Genomic DNA, 21,708 nt, shown 5'->3' with positions numbered 1-21,708 from the left:
ACCCTGTAAGATGGGTCCGAGACCGAAAGTTTTCCCCACTCGGGTCAACTTTGGTACAAGCCTTTGAAAGACTAACCAATCAAGGAAAGTTGAGACCTATAGGCCCCACCCGCGACCCTCCTGTCAAAAACAAATATTGGGTCGAAGGTACTTACTGCAAATTCCATCAAGGAAATGGGCATGACACTGAAAACTGCTGGTATCTAAAACATACGATCCAGGACATGATAGAGGATGAAGTAATACCTCTCCCTAACGTTGGCAAGCCCAACAACAACAAGAGCCCACTCGGCTCTTGTCACATCTCTCTCGACCAACCAGAGAATTTCGACCCCACGGTGTATATTACACCTCAAGGGGCACCACTCGCTGTGGTACCTATGGATCGAATCGAGGAGGAAGTGTGCGGTGTGTGGAACGATGATGCCGAAGATATTTACCTATCTCAAGTCTCGGGCCAGGACCTCTTCACTGAAACTTGGCCCGGGTATGCTCTCATTGACACCACCCCTCAGGAGCCCGAGGTCGACAACCTCACCCGATCCGGAAGGATATACCAACCGGATATTCACCCACCTCCTATGGGCGACATCCCGGTTAGGCAAACTCCTGAGAACGGGCGGCACGCCACCGTCGCGGAAGTCATTGAAAATCCTCTCCTAAAACAACTGAAAAGAACCAAGGCTGAGGTTACCATCTGGGATCTTATGTGTACTTGAAAGGAACATCGCGAAAAGCTTATTCGCTCAATTGACCTCATCTCAGTACCCACAGATATCACACCTGACTCATTGGTTAGCCATGTCACGAGAGATGCCGGAGAAAAAGCCATAGTTTTCACTGATAAAGACTTTCCCAAAGAGGGGGGTGCTCACAATAAAGCCCTTTACTTAGTGGTTGGATGCAAAGGACAAAACATCCCCCTAGCGCTCGTAGATAATGGTTCGGCGGTTAATGTCTGCCCATTGCGAACCGCCCATTGCTTGGGGCTAGGAAGCGATGACTTCCAAACCTCCTCACAAGGGGTACGAGCTTATGATAACTCCCGAAGGCCTGTGTTGGGAAAGATCAACCTTACCATACAAACTGGGCCTGTGGCACGCACCACGGAGTTTCAAATAATTGACATCAATCCCACTTTCAACCTCCTCTTGGGGCGACCTTGGCTCCATGACTTAGGAGGTGTGGCTTCAACCTTGCACCAAATGGTTAAACTTAACCATAACGGGGTAATACTAGAAATCCGCGCCCCTCCTCTCGACGTCAGTTGTACTATGGTCGGAACGGCCGAAACTGCAGATGACCTTTATGGGTTTCAAATGGAAGAAGCAATCCAGTTCATCGAAGATTATGATCCAGCATTCCTAGACCCGCATGCATCCCGAGTCATCCCTAGAATGCTGTTGGCTCAAGGTTATTTCCCAGGAACCCCATTGGGCATAAGGAAGAAGGAATGCACATTCCATCCTTTTCCCGACAAATCTACTCCCTTTGGCTTAGGTTATGAACCAACGGAGGAAGATATTGCTGATCGCCTATCTAGGCTACGCCTTAACAAAGCCAAACAAACCACCCTCCTTCCCCCATATCAAAGGACCCTTAACGGGATGTTTGTTCGGGAAGGAGAAGAACACCCATGCTGTGATTTCCCTGAACCCTTCGTTCAGGATGGCTTGCTAAAACCCGGATTTGAAATTTTCCATGACTGCCACACCTTGGATGAGGCACCCTACCTCACCAAGACTAAAACAGCTGAAATATTGGACAACCAGGCTCTATGGACATTGTTTAACGAATGGAGGCCTATGGAGAACGAGACTGTGATGACTACCCTAGCTTTACAAGATGAAGGTTTTGATCCAACCCGGTTAATCTCTCCTGCATCAACACTAGAGGAGGTCGGGAACGAATGGGTGAAGATATATCAGTGGGTCAACGCAAAAGGAATGAAATTCAAGATGAGTACCGGTGAAGGACCAAAGTTTTATGAGACTAAACCCCAGGCTTGAGCCATATAGGGCACCATTAGTAAAAAGCGCCTAGTAGTTCTTTAGATTGATAGAAAAAATAATAGAGACTTTAGATGGTCCTAAGGCCCTTTAGAATATGGGTCAGTTTTATTTCAGTGTGTTTTCCTTACTTTCCCAAATCAATAAAGGCGTAATATTTTTTCCTAAAATTTTTATTCTAACACTAAATAAACACCAAATGTACTTGCAAAATAAAAAAATAAAGAAACGGCCCACTATAGGCCCAACAAACAAAGCCCACTCGGCTTTGAAATAATGCCATGTGAACCAGTTCCCGAAACCCACAAAATAAACCACACTATCCCATCCTCAAAACCTAAAAAGCTAACCAATGTCATCATGAAGCCAACCCATGCAACCCAAAATCAAAAAGAAATCAAAAATTTAAAACAAATGCAAATGTTACCAAAAAATAAATTCATAAAACGTAGAACCCACCGACAGCTTTCACATAAGATTCCATCATACCCTCCACAAAGATCTTCATAAGTTCCGCACCCTAACTCCATTTTCAAAACTGTTTTGAGTCACCAATAGAAAAAATTAATCTGGACAAAAATGCGTTTCACGCTAACAGTCAAAAAACCTCCAAAACAGCCTCAAAATTAACTTTAACTATGAAGCAAAATATCAAGGCAAAAAAAACGAAATAGAAATAAACGCAAGAACATGTGAAGCAAAACGTCAAAATTGACCGCCCAAGTTATTTTCAGCGCCCAGGGCTGGGCGCCGAAATTTCTGACGCCCCAGCCTGGGCGTTGAAACTCTCTGCCTGCCAAAGTCTTCCTTTTTTCGAAAAGTGCTCGTCATTTTATCCGCACGCAACGGAAAAATAACGAACACTTGGGGGGTACAGTGCGTATCCAAATAGGTTTACCAACAAATTGGTCGAATTTTACGCAACCTATGGAAAACGGCAGATGAAAATAATGGCAAATACTTCACTCATTTGACCGATTAAGTAATATGTTTCCACTTCAGGACATATCTACCGAGATCCGGCATACTAGAACTTATTCTAAAGTTAAGAACTACGCGCGATCTGATTCTGACAAGATACGTAGGCAATCCTTACCAAGGATTCGGTCGAAATAATAATAACAAAATTATATTCTTTGTGTAAAAAGTGTTAGACATATAAACAAAATTGAATGGAAACTAATAATATGCCTTTATTAAAATATAATAAGAAGGAAAACAAAGTGCTAGGAACAAAAACAAACACAACTGAAATAAATAAAGGGCACCTACACCCTAGCAAAGAACTACACTACTCTAGTTCTTCCAAATCATCAAATAAAGTCTTGAAGAGAGCAATGTTCGCAGGATCCATCCCCATAGTCTTCTGCGCTGCCCCAATATCAATCTCCATAAGAACTGGCTCCTGGACACTAACTTCCAAAGATGCCAAGGCTTTAGAAACATTCTCAGTTATAGCCTGCTCAGCCTCAAGGGCACAAACAGTGGTGGGAGATTGATTACTATCATCGACTGGACCAGCCACTGTTTCTACAGGCGGCTGAGCCTTCCTAACACATACATTGTTCCGGCAACGATCTCCGCGAGAGCTTGCATTTCTTTTAACAACAGCAGGCCCCTTCATGTTAGGCACCTTTTTAGGCCTGACACTGGAACGGGGAAGAACTTCCTTTCGCTTTCGATCAGGACGAGCTTTCACAGTCTTAAAACTATAAGTACGAGGTCTGGCAGAATCAGGACCCTCATACTTAACACGAATACGAGGTATCAAAAGCTCAGCCAGCTCTCCATTACGGGCCTCGGTCCTCACATCCTTGTCATCGGAACTCATCCACAACTTATAGTTTTCAGAAAGACCCACAAACCCATTTGTAGCTACAGCCCAACGCGGGAGACCATCATAATACCTAGCCCACGCTAAGACCCGTGTTTGTGCAAAGGTCGCTACCTTAGGTGGTACCGTATCAGAAAAGGGGATAGTCTGCCTTAAACCATATTGACGCATGACTCGGTAAGGGAAAATATAAATGGGACAAGATAGCCCCAACAAAGAAATATAAACCGATGCATCAGACCCCCCTGTCATAGTAGTCAAACCCCACCATGGTACCACCCACTTAATAGAACAAATGCCGTAAGTAAAAAAGGAGGTCCATTCGGCCTCGTCCTGGCCTTGTTGCAAGTATTTTCGGTTACCCAAAGCTATAGGGCGATAATGTTTAGGATCGGCAAGAGCTTCCAAAAGTCTAAGCCGTTCCGCAAGCCAAATCTGCAAAAACAGGTACGATCGAATCAAAAGAATGAAAAGAAAGAAAAAAGGTTCCTTGGGCGCAGTTTTAACGCCCATGACCAGGCGCCGGATATTCCAGCGCCCAGCCCTGGGCGCTAAAACTCAGCCCCAGGCAAAAAAAAAAGAGAAAAGTGGCGTATATGTGCGCAAAGAAAAAAGTAGATTACCTGCAGTAATAGGGGGCTTCCCTTAAAAATTTCGGATTTGGCATCCTTCTTCAGCTCATCCGCACTCAGCAAAGTCTCAGCAACAACCAACGGCATAATGGAATAGCAACTTTTCATCTGGCTAATCAAGGGGATCAGCCTTATGTCACCGAACTCACCATTATTATTCGACAGCAAATAATGATTCAACAAGCAAAATACAAGGGCTCGAATGTTCAATTTTTGTTCAGTCATATTCTTACTAGGCCTAAAATGATGTTTTACGAGTTTTGCCAAGTTAACCTTATCGTCTACAACAAGTTCAGCAAATATGTTATCATCTAGCCCTAGGAAAGCCCTTATGGTTGTTTTACCCTCTTCAATAGTGCCAGGGGTAACAGGAGTAGCATTAGTAGGATAACCAAGGATCGCAGCAAATGACATATTTCATTGCCCCGAAAGGAAAAAACATGATGATCGGAGTCCCAAAAGTTTAGGGCAGCATGCAGAAAATTATAATCAATATTAATTTGTTGTAAGCCTAAAAGTGCCTCTAAGTGGTATTCTTTTAACAAAGCTTTTTCTGTGGGAGTAAGGGCTCGTAGCCAACGCCTAACAGTCCGCTGGAGTGAGAAAGTAGGGATCGACATGGCAAAAGCAGTAAATAATTAGAGCACAGCAAAAAAAAGAGAGAGAAAGAATTTGAGAGTGGTGGAAAATAAGGACGTACTTAGCCCCTATATATAGCTGAACACACCCAATAAACATCCTGATCCCATTCGGAAACGTGTTTAGAAATCCAAAAATCAAATATTACCAAGAAAGAACTTTCAGCGCCCACCTCTGGGCGCCGAAATTTTTAACGCCTGAGCTTGGGCGCTGAAAATGCAGCCCAAGGCCCAGATTTCACAAAAACACGGAATAGGAAAGGACTTAAGACCGTGTTGCTAAAACACGAGGCCCTATTGCAAGTAAGATCAAGCCCAAAGCACCTTTAGCTCCCAAATAAACAAAAAATAATAACAGTGAAACTTGGTCGAAACTTAGACTCATCTCAGAAAACGCTCATGTACACTCTTCAAAAAATAAAAAAGCAAGTTAAATATCATGGTCATTCTTCGAAACACCAAAAATATGTGTCGTCAAGTCATTGGTTTTCCAAATAGAAAATGTCTGTCTATCAAAAGGATAATCCGGGCCAAGCCAAAACCGGATGTCGCCTGAAAGCTAAAGTCGCACTCCATGGCTTCACTAAAATAGCACACTACTATAGGAGGTCGCTCGCACATACGAGCGTGACCCCAAACATGATTACAAGACGCGAAAAACGACCAACGAGCCCCAACACTTGGGGGCTCACGAAAAGTGGACTCCAACAAAAAGCGTGCAATCAAAATCACATTCCCAGACTGCGCCACGCATCATAACATGTTTGGATATCTCAAAAAAAAAAAAAAAATTTTAAACAAAAATATACACAATGTGGACCCACTTATAGGACACATCTAATCAGGAAATATTACGATCCACCAACAGGTCGTAATCACAAAAGCCCTTCTACATAGGCAAAATAAGAAATTCAAAATGGACTCGCCCACCCTCAGCGGGCGGGGTCTGCGTCACTAGCCGCGCAGGTCCTCAATTTTCGAAAGAAATAAAAACTTCAAATTTAAAATAGGCTCGCCACCTTCAGTGGGCGGGGTCTACGGCGCAAACCACGTAGGTCCTTATTTTCAAAAAAAAAAAACACAAAACAAAATAAAATTTCAAAACAGATTCGTCCACTTCAGCGGACGGGGTGTCCACCCTCAGAGGACAAGGTTCGCCACCTTCAGTGGGCGGGGTCTACGTCACAAACCGCGTAGGTCCTTATTTTCAAAAACATCAAACAGATTCGTCCACTTCAGCGGACGGGGTGTCCACCCTCAGCGGACAAGGTTCGCCACCTTCAGTGGGCGGGGTCTACGTCACAAACCGCGTAGGTCCTTATTTTCAAAAACATCAAACAGATTCGTCCACTTCTATCGGACGGGGGGTCCCCCTCAGAGGACAGGCTCGCCCACCTTCAGCGGGCGGGGTCTGCGTCACTAACAGCGCAGGTCCTTAGTCGCTGCAGCGATAACTTTTACTGGATTTTCCTTCGTTTTACTTCCTATAAAAATAAGGGTACTGGATTTTCCTTCGTTTTACTTCCTATAAAAACAAGGGGGTTTTCTCGTTTAGCCAGCCCTGAAAATGAGAATCTTTAAAAACGTTTTACCTCGTGATTGGGCTTGGCCAGGCCCAATTACACTTTACAGCTTTAATTTCGAAAACATCTGTAGTTACTCCCAATGACAAAGTGAGGGGGTTTCTACGCACCTTTAGATCCTTCCAATGACAAAGTGAGGAAGTTTCTATACTATCAGTTGACAAATCCCAATGACACGTGAGGGATATGTCGACACTTCAAGTGATGACCCTTAAGTCAAATGTTATCACTCGGGGGCTCGTGAGACCCTCGCAAAACAGGTCACATACACCATGGCTTGTGCGACGCACTCCGTCTAATACTTTGACCATCATCTTACTCCAAGACTCAGTCAAAGTGGGGGCTAACTGTAGACACCTACTTTTGTCCCCATTCCCGCAAGGGAAAGGTTCGATGATGAAAGCATAAAAACTCCACTTGACAACGCATCTCCTATAAAATAAACGAATCTCGATTCCCCATTTCATTTTACCCGAAACCTGCTATTTATGGAAACCTGCTAAAAATAGTAACTGCCGTAAAAGGTAGCTTCTAAAAGTGGCAAATCATAAAAGATAGAAACCTGTCAGAATTAGGTGTTGCATTCCAACATAAATCCTAAATGAGATAGAAAACTGCGAGAATCCTATTCCTAAAAGGATTCGAAAATAAGAGTTACGTATTAATTAAAATCCTAACGAGCCTAGAGTTTGTAACGGGCCCAGACGCATTCCGTCACAAATTGATACGCGCTAAAAGACTCAAATTAATCTCAAACTCTACGGATTTTAGAATCCGAATCTGACTAAACAAAAACTGCCCAGACCCTATTTTCAACGCCTGGCTCTGGGCGCCGAAATCTTTGGCGCCCAAGCCTGGGCGCTGAAAATACCTGGGTACGTTTCTTTTCCTAATTCTTTGTGGATTAGAACTCTGCAATTCTATCTTTCCACGAACTCTTCCCTATAAATAGACCCCTAGTTTCGACGTGAAACAACACACAACAACACATAATATATTCTGAGTATTGACTCAAAACCCCTGAGCCCAAGCCTCTCGCTGCGAAACTGTTCACGCGTTCTGTCGCAATCGATCCATAAATCGAACAGAACGTATCTTGTCCCATAATCGAGATTCGTTAAATAAAAAAGGAGAAATAGCAAAGTCAAAGTGGTTAGTTTTCTGAGAACCCTGACGCACCTCTCAAGGGTGCGTCGTAATGTGTCCCTTTTCGATGATTTAACTGCTTTCCTCGCCCTTTTTATGAACTGTTAAACTAACCTAATATGATTGTTCTATCACGCCTAACAAATATAATATTTTTGGGAAATCGGATTATCATGCTAGGTCCCTTAATGATACTTAAATCAGATAATCACGATCGAATTAGTATTATATGCTGCATATTGCTAAAATCAATTCAGATTAGTTTAATAGTTAATGCATGTCCCTTCAATTATTTATGCTGAGCTAGTAAGGATATCCTGCCTCTGGAGTTATCGACGAGCGAATTACTCCTCTCCGTAGTTACAGTCCCCCGAACCCTCAATCTCTACCTTGCTGGTGTATATTGAGAGATCCCCACACCAGGGATCACAAGGGAACCTACGGCCGTCGTGGTCAAACATAATTGCACTCCCTTTATGTCACGATAGCCGGGTTTTGTCAGTTTTTCTCATTGTCGTTAAAAACTGAATGGCGACTCCTATATTACTAGTCAATTGGGTGTATAGTCACAGGAAATCCAATTACACTTGATTGAATAAAAAGAATCGTCACACCCACGAGGGACAGGTCACGCATTAGCCTCGCGCTTTTTCGACCCCCTCACAATTCCTCATAACTATCGGTTGTTTAATAAGACATAATGAAGAGATTGAAAGCCTTGGATCCCTTACCTTACCCTATTTAAGTGTTAAACAGCAGAGAACAATGGGAAACTTGCAATGGTTACCACATTCTCCAAAAAACGACTATTAGAAGGTATCATAGGTGATTGGGATCTCAGGTAAGAAACAACTATTAGAAGACACAACCAATAAGAGGTTAGTTATTAGAAGACACCAGAGATATAAGGAGAGGGATTGTATACAAGAATACTATCTTGCTCACTCTAATTATATTTCCTTCATGAAACTGAAAGTAAATATGAGATGTATGCAGGAAGGGGATGTTATAATCCAAAAAAATGAATTCAGGTTCTTCTTACGGGAAAAAATAAAAATATATTATAGCTATGGGTCTATAGTAACCTAATAGATAATAACATCACCAATCACTACAAGAAAAACTGTTTTGGGCAACGGAAAATGTCGTCGCCCAAACGTAGAAATTCGTCGCCTTTAGTTTGGGGCGACGATTTTATCCTGCTCAAAGGTAGTTGTAACAGGGTCGAGGCCCTTGCTATATTTGGGCGCCGAAGTCATAATTGGTTGCACATAAAGAACTTTGGGCGTCGCTTAAAAGTCGTTGCCCAAAGTTTATATTGGGCATCGACATGTATATTTGTCGCCTATAGTGTGAAGAAATGTGCGACGAGGTTTCAGCGTAAACTCATTGATTGGTTGTATTTTCCAAGTGTTTGAATTTGAAGCAGCGTAAACTCATTAATCTGAAAAGCCACACGACAATCATGTCCTTATGCAGGATATCCTTCTTGTTGCTTTAAGAACATCGAATGCCACAAAAGTAATTGATTTGCTTGATGAATTGTCGGACTTTTTCAAGAAGATATGTTCAACTGCTATTGAAAGAAGTGAATTAGATACCATTCAGTCGAGGCTTGTGTTGACTCTTTGTAAGACGGAGAAAGAGTTTCTGCCAACATTTTTCACAATCATGGTGCATCTACTAATTCATTTAGTGGATGAGGTCAAACTCGGTGGACCTGTTCATTATAGGTGGATGTATCCTATTGAGAGGTCAATATCTTAAACTTCAATATTTTTTTAATAACTTTTAAATAAGAATACATCAAAAAAATACTTGTTTCATTCTTTCATGTTCACAATCTTTTTCAATATATCTCAAGGTACCTGGCCTTTTTGAAATCTCATGTAAGTAATAGAGCGCAACCAGAAGGATCCATAGCAGAAGGGTACCTTTTATGGGAGACAATTGCATTTTGTTCGAGATATCTAGAAAGTGTTAAGACCATATTCAACAGACCGAAGAGGAACGAAGATGGTGTTCCAGACATCAATAACTATTTATACTACTCAGGTGGTCGTGTAGTTGGGATGAAAGAAAATGTCCGTCTTGATGACAAAAGTTTAAAGCAAGCACATCGCTATGTTTTTCTTCATTCAGATGAGATGAAACCGGTGCTTCAGTAAGTACCTTTATGGATTATCATTCTTGAGCATATTAATACTTACAATGTTAATAACTCAATTTTCTCAATCTCTAAAGTTTCTTCATACAACAAAAACGATAAGAGAATCAAGTCGGAGGAGGTCAAGAAAATCAGTGGATAATCGATGAATTCTCCGATTGGTTGCATAACCAGGTTATATGCTTCAAAATCTGAAGTTTCCTTCTTTATCTTATATATCAATCTGAGTTTAACTTAATTTTTTGGAATTATAGGCCATTAATCTAGATGATAGCACGAAAGAAGGAAAATTGAGAAAAGCCTTAGCAGGTGGTTTAAGAAATCGCGGGAAAATGATGAAAAGCGTTATTATCAATGGCTATAAATTTGACATCGTGGATCGTGAGCGATCTCGAAAGACTCAAAATTCTGGAATTATGGGAGAAGCTGACGGCCAAGAGTATTATGGAAAGCTTAAAGAAATATTAGAACTTGATTATTATGGTTCTTTCAAGGTTCTAATGTTCCGATGTGATTGGGTTGATATACGAAGGGGTTTCAAAACATACCCAAGTGGCAGAGTTCGTGTTAATTTCTCAAAGTTGATGCACACTGGTCAAAATTTGAAAGATGATCCATTTATTTTCTCTTCTCAAGCGAAAAAAGTTTTTTCCATTGAGGATGAGATACAAAAAGGATGGTTTCATGTTATTAAGACTAAGCCTAGGGACTTGTTTGATATACCCGACGATGTTGATGGTGATGAGTAGCTTCTAGGATAATAGTGTTTTGTTTTTATGGAATTCTTTATCAAAGTCTATGCGTATTATTTTCTTTCGGATTCGAGTTATAAACTTCTATTCACGTGTTATATGAGATTTCATTTATTTATACTCATTTCGGTTATAACTCATATTTGTATTACATGTTGTATATGGTGTTTTTACATTAACAAAGCATAATAAGTTAGGGTTGATAATTTAAATCTTCTACCATATTGCATATTATTTTGTTTCATAGAATTTCCACTGAATCAAATAATGAACAACATGCTAATAACCATAATCATCTTTCTTTCTCAGGCAATTGAGGTTGTTACCCCTATTGACCTACTGACCTGGCAGGCAAAGCGACCGAGTGCAGTTTCTGCTTGGTAATGAATCTGAACATCACTTCATGACTATTTGGTTGTGTTTGATTGACTGCTTTTAATTACTCCTTTCAGTCCAACTAGCCTGTTTCATGGCTATAACTCTTAAGATAGCAGGCTTCCACCATATTTTTTTTGGTTGGTTGTACAGGGGGTGGAAATAGTTGTCCCGTGGGCAGGGAAGATTTTAGCTCATATGATGTTCTAACCATTCCATACTATCCTGTAATTGGTAACCTTATTTTTCCAAACTTCGTTAAATTTACTTGAACTTAAGGAACATTAACGTGAATAAAACAGGGCATAAGAACATCGAGTTTGTATAATGCTTAGTCTGAATAGGGATAAACCAAAAAATGGGGACACTGAATAACTGATGGTGAAGTTTGTGGTGTTTGCTTCAGTTGGTTGGTTGTTATGAAAAATCCTAGGGTCACAGTCACAGTTTGTGGATCTTGCTCGGGTACTTTAACTTCCCTATTAGAGTCTTAGATAAGGTCCAAGTTCCATTCTCGGCCTCTTCCATCCAAAGAGTCAAAATATGCTACATAAACTGACAACAACACTAGGTTACATGTGTTGAACTTGGAACTTTAGCAAGTCATTTATATGCTTGTATCTATTTTTTTATGTCAAGTCAAGTGGTGCTTCATGTCTAATTATGTAAAAGGTACACCTCACTGACAGCTCTGATCCCATTTGCTTTCTCTAACGATGTCTCAAGAATCTCAGACTTTGGTCTTTTAAGTATTACAGAATCAGTTTCAGTATTCTGGCTGAATATCCCGATACCCACCAGATTAATACAATGATTCCTCCAGGGTCTTTTAGCTTCGTCTTAAATATTCGATAAAAGATACATATGAGTGCAACACGGCAGAGAGAATGCTATTACAACAATCTATAAATGACCATGATAGTTCTGAAGTAGACACTAGACAAAAGAGTTCTTTTTCAGTAAAACTTTTCCTTTTTACCTTATTTTTTGGGATGGGAGGAATATTAACTAAAAATTGATTATAAAAAGAATGAAAGCCACTTCTTCAGTGATATGGAGTTTAACCAGGCCACGGGTCCGAGTAATTGGAGATTTGGGGAGAATGGGTGGGAAGTCAATGATGTTATTCATGATTGGGGAACAGATTATATGGTTATACAAAAAAAGTTTAAAGAGATTGGGTATAAGAGGGTGCCTGAGAATTTTTTTTGGAACCTGAGACATTCCAAGGCTACTCCAGTTCCTAGCACTCAGCCTGGGGTTGCACTTGTTAGCGGGATTTCGAAGAATTTAGTGACATTGTTTCTGGAAGAAGGTGCGATATTAAACACTGTTTGTTTCTGGAAGAAGGTCGATATTAAACATTGTTTATGTCTGACTGGATAAAGTTTGAGAATGTTAAGCATTTAGTATATATGTTGAATAAAATATCAATGTTTAATTCAATTGCAAACCCTGCATTGTTGTTGTGTTTCCTGTCAATGCAATTATCTGTTGCAGGGTCCTTGTCCTGCATTAACTTCAATTTTACTTTGAAGTTTTGAAAATTGAGAATAAATTTACATTTCATTCTATGTCTGTGGCTGGAAGTATATCAACTGGTGAATGTGTTCATATTAATTTATTGCAGTCAGTTCCATTTGTTAGAGTTATATCGGTTACTACCACAATCCAAAAATCTTGCAATTGCTAGCTAGGCCGTCCATTCCACACTAGTTTCAGAGGATGTCCAGGCAAGTTATATTGGTGTTATCAAACTATACAGAGTCGTGTTCTTGTGGATTATTACTCTGCCAACTAACAAAAAGTGCCAAATGAAGTAATTTTTTATCTTTGAAATGTGGCCCTTAAGAAATTTAAGATAGCAAAATTTAGTCTCTATTTTTCATTTCTTATCCGAATTCTGAAATGTACAAGTAGAACAGAAAAGAGTGGTATTTTTAGCCTTGAAAACTCTGTTCCTCTTTCACTAAAAAACCTGTCTATTCAAGTGGGTATTTTTGCATATTCTTCATTTTTGTTAAATTTTATCTTTGTCATGCAGGTCTTGGATATACGTTTTTTTGTAAGTAACCAACTTTTTGCTGTCATGTGCAGTTGTAGTGACTGACTTTTACTGATCATAATTGTTCTTGCTTGTTAAAAGTTAAAACTGATGTTTACTGATAACAATTGATTTTACTAAGATGAAGAGAATAAGGATTCTATTTCACATATAATGGCAAGATTTCAAAGCATGCTATGTTTCTATGAGGAAAATTAACTCATCTAATTTTCAGCTTCTCATTTAACCAGCTGATTCAATAGTAGATCAGTAAAAATACTCAAATATTGCTAAACCTGCAGGTTTCTTGGGTTGGAATTCCAACATCACCAGCTTGGCTACCAACACATATGCTTATTAATATATTACACGAATTCTACATATTCTTTACTAAGTGTTTCAACTTCTGACTGATTGGTTCACGTGCAGTCTGATAATTACTTTAGACAATGAAATAAGGTAGACATGAATGAATTTTGTATCATGCACTGACTGAAAAAACTACAAAGATAAGGTTGGGGCCAGAACGAAGAACTATAGGGTGATAAAATGAAACAGAACAGAACTGAATTTTGCGACTAATGAGTATGCCTGTTTGGTTTTTTACTGATTACATTTGCAATTAATGAGTATGCCTGTTTGATTTTTTGTGTGACTTGTCTTGCAGTGTTATATAGTAAGAGATGACCTATCGCAAGAGGGTTAGACCTGCTGAAACAGATGGTACACGTGGTCTAGCTACCGCACATACCTCATATTTGAGTGAAGATGCATCACTACCGACCAAAAAGCATGCTACTCAACCACAATCATCTCAGGTTCCTACTACTGTTGTCAAATTTGGACCATTTTCTCCACAAGGTACCATTAAATCAGAGGTTGCACCTCCATGTTCGAGTACTTCAAAAAGTGCACAGCAACTCGATAACATAGTTGGAGCTATATGGAAAAGGCCACCTACTGGATCAACATCAAGTTCACTTAAGGAAGCAACTAGAGATGAAGTCCAACCTAAGCTTTCATCCACGATCTCATCTGAAGTTCCAACTAGTATCGCACCTTCTAACACAACCAAATCACAAAAATACCCTACATCAAAATCACAAAAATATCCTACATCAAAATCCGATCATGTCCCACCTTATATCTCGCCTACTAGTCATATCTCACCTAATATGCCACCCAATATGACACCTATTATCCCATCTTATAGTGATTTTAAAACATCCTCAAGAGTTTCTCTGATCAATCAACAGCAAAACAATAGTGAAGAACCAAAAGAGAACTCAACAAAATCGAAGTCCCTAAGGGTGAAGTCATATCCGGATTGGCCTGTAACTATAGATTTTGATGACAAGGAGGAGGTTTTGACCATTGGTAAGTTAGTGCATATAGGATTGTTCAGTTGTAGAAAGTTTTCAGCCAATATAAATCAACTAGAAAGCTACTGCATAAAGAAATCTTATGTTATGTTATGTTCTGTATATGTTCTATTTTTCCCTTCTGTCCAACTTGTAGAGTTGCTGAATATATACGTCTTGTTCTTGTAATCTTATGTATATTCATATACACATACAAAGTATATATGTTATTCTTTTTTTATGCAGATGCTAAGGGTAATGTTAAACTGGTGAGTGGTTCTATTCAAACAATCGACGTCTGGAGTAACAACGACGTCAAATACTATGTTGAATTCAATGACCTTTACCAACCGCTTAGGAAAGGTGGCCAAATGTTGGTCAGATTCATTGGTAGTATTGCAAAGGTAGAGACATATTGTCCACTTGGAAAAAGGGAGTGGCCTGATATTGATGGAGATGTAAATTAAAGCTAAGATGATAGAGCAGATAAGAGTAAGTTCAAGTCTTTATTCCCGTTTCTAGAAGTTTATTTCATTTCGCCTCACGAGTGCATAGTGCTTAGTATGTTTTATTCTTTTCGCTTCAGTTAGTTTTGTATATTGCTCAGAATGTTCTATTCTTTTTGCTTCAATCAGTTTTGCATATTGCTCAGAATGTTCTATTCTTTTCGCTTCAGCCAGTGTTGCATAGTGCTCAGAATGCTCTATTCTTTTCGCTTCAGTCAGTTTTGCATAGTGCTCAGAAATCCTTTTTGTCTTCAAAGCATGTCTTGTTTTCCTGATGTTAGTAAATGCTTTTCCTGAAGGATCGCTTTGTTATTCCTGATCATCCGGAATATAACAAACAAATCCTCAAGCGTGCCAATAAAAGTTGGAGGCAATATAAACACTCGCTTAAGGTGACTTACTACAAACCAGATGAGAAAACACTCGCTAAGATGTGCGATGCTGTGCCACGACATGGAATTAGCAGTGCTCAATGGAGAAAGTTAGTTAAGTATTGGGCTTCGGATGAAGGGCAAGTAAGTACCATGTTATTCATTGAACTTTGAGTGATGTTTTTTTTTCACAAATGACAGTGTATGTGTTAATGCTGTGTATGAAGTGGATTTTACCCATCTGTTGTCCTTATTTTATTATATGTTACACCCCTTTAGAATATTTACCCTAGAGTTTTTTCTTATAAATCTGAGGAAAGAGTTACAGAAATCAGCAAACCGGTTAAACTGTTACGGAGTAGGGTTAGAAAAAATAGCATTGGGATATAAAAACTTACATCAAGTAAAAATTTGCAGGTTTCTTGATTCAAATACTTGATGTAAGTTTTTATATTTGTTATCTCTGTTGCTTCCAAGTTTATTTGATTTCGGGTTTGGATTTCTATTTAAGGGCATTCCAAATAGAATCTGGTTAAGGTAGAAGAACTAAAGGTTCCTATGGTTATCATTATTGGTCAATCTATTGCTTGATATGCCTATAGCTAGCTATTTTGTTTATTATAATGAGGTCTGAAGTGCCCATAAAAACTCACTGAAATCTTTGCATCCAAAATATGTACGCACCTTTGAATTGGAATGGATAATCATATATTGAACACATTAACTAAGCCCTTGGTTAGAGTGGTTTTTTTTGTACGGAACTTATTTTAGTAGTCTTACACTCTTACATTCCTGCTTGGTTGGTACTAAGATTGTGAAGCATTAGTATTTTTAAAAGCAAGGCTTTCTAGAGGCCGATGCTTATAAACTCACTGAAGAATGCATATATATGCAGTCTCCTCCTTCCTATACTTGTTTGAAATATCGTGGCAACGATGTCAAATCCATAGGATTAACCGTTCTTTGTTGTTTTCAGCGTCCGTCTATTGTCCTCAGGGTATCTTGTCTGCAGCTTGATGACTAAGCTAAAGTTCAAAGCTTAATGTTCAGAGTAAATTAAACATTTAGCATTGGGATTAGCTAGTTTGAGAGACAAAGTATTCATAGAAATCTTAATTGGTCAAAACATCTCCTACTGAATGATATCAAACATCTATTCATTTTTTCCAACTTAGCTCATTTTTTGTTGACAGTCTTGGAAGTTAGCAGACTTAGCACTAATTATTTATGCAGTAAAATCCAAGGTTACCCCCTCATTTTCACAAGCTGCAGTAAATATGTTGTAGTCACAAAATCCAAGCAAGTATCAAGGTGAAACCTAAACAACAGATAAAAGGGCAGACATCAGAGTTTAGAAATAAACCCCCTGTAACAATCAGAAACTGACCTTCATTCAAAATCCTGTCTGACCTTCATTCAAATCCCGACTATCAATCTATCAGGTTAAAATTCGAGACAAAACAATATATTCTATTCAAGCTATTCCATCACTTAATTCTACTAGCAACGACAACAAATGCAAACATGTGATTCCCGTCTTAACTCTAATATTCAATTAGCTAGACTGGCAGAAATTCTAGCAACAGTTTTATAGATTAGTGGTTTACATTGGTTGATATTTGTTAATTTATTTACTAAAAAGACTTAACTATTTCTTAATATATCTCTTTGAATATGAGTGCAGAAACTTTCAGAATATGGAAAGGCTGCACGGGCCGCTCAAAATCAATTTCATAGATCTGGTTGTAACAGCTATGCGAATCAACAAGCTGATTATGTATGAATCATGACTTCTTTTATTTTATTAAAGCCGGTTTAGATTTTCTTTAATACTTCTTACATTACTATTTATATATAGGAAGACGAGCATGGAAAAAAATGAGCTTATTAGCCCTTTGGATAAAGTCTCATTCCGGCAAGGACGAGACCTTTCTTCCAAGCACAGTCACTGAAGATTTTGTGGTATGAGTTCAAATTTAATAGATTTATTAACCTACTTAATTTTATAAACCAGTATGGGATTGCTTCTTAATTTGTTTATGAAATTCATATTATTATCCTAAATTGTTGTGTACGATGATGCACAGGCTAAGATTGAAATGTTGAAGACTATAGACCCTTCTAAACCTGAACAAGAACTTGAAAATGCAGCTTTTGAGGACACTATGCATGGTGGAAATATTCACGTACGCCCTTTAGGTTACGGACTTGGAGTTCGAAAGAGCGACGTTTACGGGGTGCATGGTGTGCTAAGGAAGCAAGGGTATGGGAAAGTTCGAGAGAGGACCGTGGTGATGGAAAGTGTGAAAGAAGACGTGTCAGCTCTCAGCAAGAAAAATGAAACACTTGAGAAGGAAAATGGAAAGCTGCAAGCCCAAGTTAAAGAGAATAGTTTTATGCTTACAACTCTTATTGGACAATTTGCTCAACTTGTAGGTCAAGTTCGTACAGGAACTGCTTCAACAGAATCTCTACGTTTAGCACAAGAAGTCTTGTCCATGTCACACAATAGGGTAATTATTCTAATTTCTTATCATTTGAACTCTGTTGCGTGTTATTATATGATTAGTACGTAGTTTGCTGCTGCATCTGCATTAATCTTTAGTTTGCTGCTGCATCTGCATTAATCTTCATTCATCTACATTTGTCTTTGTTCATCTGCACCCGTTTCTGATTTATCACTGATTTTTATTAGAATGACTCATTTTGCTGCTGCATCTGCATTAATCTTCAGTTTGCTGCTGCATCTGCATGAATCATTTTTTAGGTTTACAACCCCAGCTTTTTTAATTTCCCGTTTACAGAGGAACCCTCATTAAGTCATTATGGTGCAATTACTGTTTTTACCTTGATCTTGTTGTTTGCTTCCCCCCAAATATTCACCCTAATATTTAATTTATTTATTACTGCTAGGTACTATACTGTTTTTTCTTCCCCTATTCTGTTGTTGGTACACAAATCACCATACCAAGTATTCAAATTTCCCTTGTCAAATTCTTCATGTTTGATATTTAAACAAAGACTATCAAAACTTAAGCTTATATAACTTTGACAAATAGTTTTAGAGGATCCATGATTGTTTATCAACATGATCAAGTTTAGATATGACAGGAAAATAAGAGTCATCAAGTTCAAATAAGGTTACAACCCTACAAGTTCAAACAAATGGGTTTTGGGGTGAGAAAAATGAAACTAGTTTAAGACTGTAAGAAGGCTAAGTCCTCTAAAACAGAACTTCACTGTTTCACTAGGAGCAGCAATTGAATAAACCTTAAGCTAAGCGAAGTCAGAGTTAATATAGATAATGCAAGTTCTTACCTCAATGCTTTCAGATGTGGTGAGCTTTGACCACAATCTCTCTCTACTTATAGCCCTTTGTAGCTGCTTTTGCACACGATCCACCCAAAACACCATATCATCTATTTCACAATCATCTGTTACTCCACAGAATGCGGCTCGTGGTCCAAAATGCACCAAGAATTCTCTGCGTAGACCAATTTCCTTTACTGCATGGTAAGCTTCATGTATAGAAATAGTACCAACTAGTACGTCCATCAAACTACCAGTTATATCAGGGATCATGGAGTAGAACTGTGAGCAAGAAACCTTTGATGGTCCAAGCTTTATTATTGTAGAAGTACATACCAAAGCTAGCACAATGCGTGATACATCACTTCCACTACCTGACTTGTATGCACCTCGTGCTCTCTTCCTTTCTCTGTCCTGTGCATGTTTTTCACCCACACTCAACTTGCTGTTCCTCCTGTCCTTTACCTTGTTATGTCTTGTGCCTGCTTTTCATTTGTATTTCACCCACTTAACTTCCCCTTCCTGCTGCCCCCCTATTCCCCTGATTGGTATATTTCCTAACTGACGTGGGGGTTTCCAGCACACCAGTAAGATCTATGCTATTGTTGTGATATTCTGTCATAGCTACATGCCTTGATCCTGCTTGACACTATATCAGACACCAATGTCAGATAATTTAATGGTGTGCAATGCCCAGGAATGAAGCATGTCGTTATTCACCGTCATATTGTCATATTGCCAAATTCAGAACCGAGGGAACCAAGGAATGGACAAAATATTGTTATGAATTTCAGAGCAAATTGTTATACTGCTTCTTCACTTCTGATACATTCTAAAAATTCACCATTAAATTATCTGACATTGATAAAACCAGTAAGAGAGAAGGCCATCAGGGAGTTGTGTTGCAAGGAATTACCAACAACCTTGTACATAGCAGACTTGGTTTGTTCCTCTGCTGAATTGAACAACCTGAGTATAATCCATGAATTTCAGAGCAAATTGTCATACTGCTTCTTCACTTCTGATACATTATGAAACTTCACTTAGATTTCTCAAATTATTTTTTAAATTTCAAATGCTGGATACAGTTATATACGGAGTACTACAGTACTTAACTGCTTGTTACTTTTATTTTTACTTATTACATTTGTTATTTTGCTTTGTAGATCATCCAACGTGATAAAGGAGCAACAAAAGAATGAAGCAACCTGGAACACTTGAGCTTCATATTAGCTACTACGAACAATCGTCTATAAATATATAGCTAGTTCCTAGTTACTTATTCTAGGCTTTATTTTCTTTTACGTACTATGAATTTTAGTTTTTCTAGGCTTTATTTTCTTTTACGTACTGTGAATTTTAGTTTCTCTAGGCTTAATTTATTTTCTTTTACATACTATGAATTTTAGTTTTTCTAGGCTTTATTTTCTTTTACGTACTGTGTATTTTAGTTTATCTAGGCTTTAAATATATAAGTAATATGAATGTGTGCACGTACTATGGATTTTACTACTTAATTGGTTATAATAAAATTTTATTATTTGCCAAAAAAATTGTTGATCGATTGAAGATCAATCTGTTGTGTGTATATCTATATATATATATATTCAAATCATTAATTTGTTGCTTTAATTTTCATTTATAAACTATATATAGATACAAATTTGTATTTGAGTGAAAATAAGCTTACAAAATTTGGACGCCTTATGATGTCATGATTGTATTACATAAAGGTTTAAATTTCCCGCCACAATTGTTTATGGACGATAATTGATGTCTAGAATAGGGATCCAGGAAGGCGTCGACAAACAATTTTGAATCACGCCTAACACAGATCTAAGACGCAGTACCTCGACGCCTTGTTATTTTGTGGACAGCATATGACGTCACAATTGTCGACGCCCCAAAGACTTCCTGGACAGCTTAAGGCGTCCCAAATCTCGACGCCCCAAAGACTTCCTGGACAGCTTAAGGCGTCCCAAATCTCGACGCCTCAAAGACTTTCTGGACAGCTTAAGGCGTCCCAAATCTCGACGCCCCAAAGACTTCCCGGACAGCTTAAGGCGTCCCAAATCTCGACGCCCCAAAGAATTCTCGACTAAGATTTCCTCGACGATAATGACAAGCGTCGAGGGAAATTTTCTCGACGCCTATAGGCGTCGTTAATTAGTCAAAAATGCGTCGCCAAAGCACGGAAATTGTAGTAGTGGTTTAGGCTTGTGTCAATAGGTAGAATTGGAATTAATACGTAGCGAGAGCCCGTTAATTCTAAGTCTATGATTAGTATCGATTCGAGAGAGCATGCTAGTCTAATTAATTGCTTTATTGATTATTTTCGATTGTTTATCATCCTGGATTGTTGTTCATCGGTGAACCTATGCCCTAGACCTTTTTATACCTGAATTATTCCTATTTTATTATTGTCATAGTTTTAGCATCAAAACTAACCAAACTCTTGTTCGCAATAGTCTAGACTGTAGTTTTAGTAATAGAAAGAACGTCTGTTTCCCTGTGGATACGATCCCTACTTCCCTTACTATCTTGTTAGTGGACTTAGGTTTATCTTTGATTAGGTGATACGACTTAAGCCTGTCAAATTTTGGCGCTTTTGCCGGGGAAATGGTTTTATTTTCTGTTATTTATTGTTTATTCTAGATTATTGTTTGTTACTGGCCGGAACTCACACCCGTTTACAGTTTCTTTGTCTATGCCCAGGACCGTAGGTAATAGTAATCTTACTCCGTCCGATCCTGAACCTGAAAGGACCTTCCGTAGACGAAGAAACTTTGTTGCAGAGTGTGGGAATTACTCTAACTCTGATCATAATTTTGGCGATCTTTTTCCTTCAGATACAGATACAGAGATAGAGATGGGTGACGGAATACCACCACTAGTGGAACCAAGGCTTACAAACTATTCTAAGCCAAGTCTGTCTGTGCTACCCAAGGCAATCATGCCTTCTATTGCAGCTGAGACTTTCA

General features: G+C 38.9%; 1 long non-coding RNA gene across 1 annotated transcript; it reads left to right on the top strand.

Annotated features, from left to right (window-relative positions):
* Positions 1-15,423: 15,423 nt before the first annotated feature.
* On the top strand, positions 15,424-17,375 carry LOC130470241 (uncharacterized). The gene is made up of 3 exons (XR_008930185.1): positions 15,424-15,562; positions 17,103-17,195; positions 17,277-17,375. It is a non-coding gene; the product is annotated as an uncharacterized lncRNA (long non-coding RNA).
* The last annotated feature ends 4,333 nt before the right edge of the window (positions 17,376-21,708 follow it).

Source organism: Spinacia oleracea, chromosome 3 (genome assembly GCF_020520425.1).
Source record: "Spinacia oleracea cultivar Varoflay chromosome 3, BTI_SOV_V1, whole genome shotgun sequence".
Lineage (NCBI taxonomy): Eukaryota > Viridiplantae > Streptophyta > Magnoliopsida > Caryophyllales > Amaranthaceae > Spinacia > Spinacia oleracea.
This window is presented reverse-complemented; position numbering and strand designations above follow the sequence as displayed.